At 48.6% G+C, this 2,976-nt stretch overlaps 1 pseudogene; it reads right to left on the bottom strand.

Annotated features, from left to right (window-relative positions):
* Positions 1 to 444: 444 nt before the first annotated feature.
* LOC141735531 (guided entry of tail-anchored proteins factor CAMLG pseudogene) lies at positions 445 to 2,162 on the bottom strand (annotated as a pseudogene).
* Positions 2,163 to 2,976: the final 814 nt, after the last annotated feature.

Raw genomic sequence — 2,976 nt, 5'->3', positions numbered from 1 at the left:
AACTCCTCCGCAATTAACATCCTGTTTTCATGCAAATGTCTGGTAATAATCTGAGGCAAACTGCAAATTAATGTCATGTTAAAAGCTGTCGTACGCAATCCTGCAAGGAGCTAGGAAAAGAAAATAGTTCCCTTGTAAGTTTTACATATACTCGAGCAAACATTTGATACTGCAGGGTGGTTGCCGATATATACAACTTTCCTCTCATGAGGTGAACTGTTAAAATAAAGAAAAGGCATCAGAATGAAAGCACGTGTATGAGCTACACTAGGATTGGGTTGCTGGAAACTCACAAAACAGGTGAGATTAACAATTTTGTTTCTTCCTACTTTTTGATTAATGACATCTGTAAGCAACAGGACTTTTTTGTTGTTGGCTTTGCTTCACTGTTTTGCGCTATAATTACCAAATGAAATCAATCACAATAAATGACGTATAGCAAGGCAAGGATTAGGACAACAAAGTGGCATTTTCACCAACGTTCTCCAGCAGCAGCTACTTGGTTCAGCATTCTGAATCCGAACAACAGAATAACAGGGATTTCTTTTATTTAGAGCTTTTTTTAAAAAAAATGGGAACACCACAAAATGAGCAGTTCTTCTTAGCTATAGTCATACCGGATATATATATATATATATATGGTTCTGCTGAAAGGAATTCTCTTTGTTCTCACTGAAAAGAACAAAGGCAGCTTTGTGAATGTTTATGAAGGAGGCTGAGGGCATCATGTAACTAAACCAAACAAATAATCCACCGACACCTGCATCCTATTCTTCACATTTGTAACAGGCAGACACAGTATTTAAATAAACGGAACCAATACAACTGGCAGTCTGGGACCCTGCTCTTCCTTTCCCAAAATGACTGGAATTTAAGGCTCCTTTCAAGCATTTGAACAGGTAAGAATTTTAATGAAGGTTTAAACCTGTCTGCACAGTCAGATGTTAAAGGAAAACAGTCCAGAAAGCTTTAGTGTAACTGCTGCGTTGAATTCTACAGCCATCACGGCACTTCAGAACCAAAAACCAGAATGAGTTCATGGCAAAAGATAAAAGTAAAGAAATAGACACAAAGGTCTGTGAAAACATCTCCCATTTTGCTGTAGGTGTCCATGGAGCCACTAATCACTTCTGCAGGGATTCCAGACAGTAAAAGAGCAGCAGTTAATACTGTCGTTTTCACCTTCTTCTCACACTTTGGAAAGTACTTGGACAGTCCCATGTAAGCAAGTTGTAGAGTAAGAAATGGTGCAAATATTGACAAGTACTTGCACACAAAAGCCCCAACTGCGATGGCAAGCACAGTACATCCCACCAATCTAAAAATGCGGAAAGAGTCAAACTCCTCCACTGCATTCCTGTTCTCTTGGCTTGGCTTCTCATTCATCAGCTGGTTCCTCAGCTTCAGAGCTTCATCAAATCTGGATAAGTACTGCTCTAATCCGTGTCTAGATGGCCGTGGTGCAGCTTCAGATGGCAGTTCCCCTCTATTACGGTGACAGAGTTCACTTGGACCCTCACTGACAAGCTCCGGAGTTTTACTGAACAAGTCCTTATCCCCTTTGAGGTCTACCATGCTGCCTGCGTGGTCAGCCGTGCCTGCCACATTACAGACAGAATCACCAAGCACAATTCGCTTGGAAACTGAAGGAATGGGAAGGGAGTTTGATTTATCTTGTTCGTGCTGAAGCTTTGATTCTGTGTGGCTTTCATCATCCTTGCCCGCCGCGGGCCGGTGAAAGCCCATGATGCGGTTGATCCACTCCTCCGAGTTCATCAGCAGCTTTCTCCGCCGCAGTTCGGCCCGGCGCTGGGAGGCCGAGAGGCCGGTGGGGGCCACTGGAGTCCCAAGCGCCGCTGCCGCCCCGCCGCCGTCCTCCATCCCCAGCAGAACAGGCCGCGGCGCTGCCTCAGCGCCGCACAATGGGGCCACCCCGCCTCAGCGCGCAGACGCCGGAACCACCCGCCGGTGAAGCCGGCGCCGCCATTTGGCGTAAGGGCAGGAGAACAGGGGGAGGCGCGGGGAGAGCCCCTCGCGCGCCACGCTCGCCGGCGGTAGGACGCCCACACTTTAGGGCTCAGTTTTGGGGCCGGTTTTGTTTAATATCTTTATCAATGATCTGGATGAGGGGATTGAGTGCACCCTCAGTAAGTTTGCAGATGACACCAAGCTAGGTGGGAGTGTTGATCTGCTTGAGGGTCGGAAGGCTCTACAGAGGGACCTGGACAGGCTGGATCGATGGGCCAAGGCCAACTGTATGAGGTTTAGTAAGGCCAAGTGCCGGGTCCTGCATTTCGGTCACAACAACCCCAAGCAACGCTACGGGCTTGGGGAAGAGTGGCTGGAAAGCTGCCCGGCAGAAAAGGACCTGGGGGTGCTGGTGGACGGCCAGCTTAACATGAGCCAGCAGTGTGCCCAGGTGGCCAAGAAGGCCAACAGCATTCTGGCTTGTATTGGGAATAGCGTGGCCAGCAGGAGCAGGGAAGTGATGGTGCCTCTGTACTCGGCACTGGTGAGGCCTCACCTCGAGTACTGTGTTCAGTTCTGGGCCCCTCTGTACAAGAGGGACATTGAAGTGCTGGAGCATGTCCAGAGGAGAGCTACCAGGCTGGTGAGGGGTCTGGAGACCAGGTCATATGAGGAGAGGCTGAGGGAGCTGGGCATGTTTAGCTTGGAGAAGAGGAGGCTGAGAAGAGGAGACCTCATTGCCCTCTACAACTACCTGAAAGGAGGTTGGAGAGAGGTGGGTGTTGGCCTCTTCTCCCAGGTGAATAATGACAGGACCAGAGGAAATGGTCTGAAGTTGCGGCAGGGGAGGTTTAGATTAGATATTAGGAAGAATTACTTTACTGAAAGAGTGGTCAGGCACTGGAAGAGCCTGCCCAGGGAGGTGGTTGAGTCACCATCCCTAGAGGTATTTAAGAAACGTCTAGATGTGGCACTTCAAGGCATGCTCTAGTGGCAGAGATTGTAGGT

Source organism: Larus michahellis, chromosome W (assembly GCF_964199755.1).
Source record: "Larus michahellis chromosome W, bLarMic1.1, whole genome shotgun sequence".
NCBI lineage: Eukaryota > Metazoa > Chordata > Aves > Charadriiformes > Laridae > Larus > Larus michahellis.
Note: the sequence above shows the minus strand (reverse complement) of the source record. Positions and strands in the feature narration are given on the sequence as shown.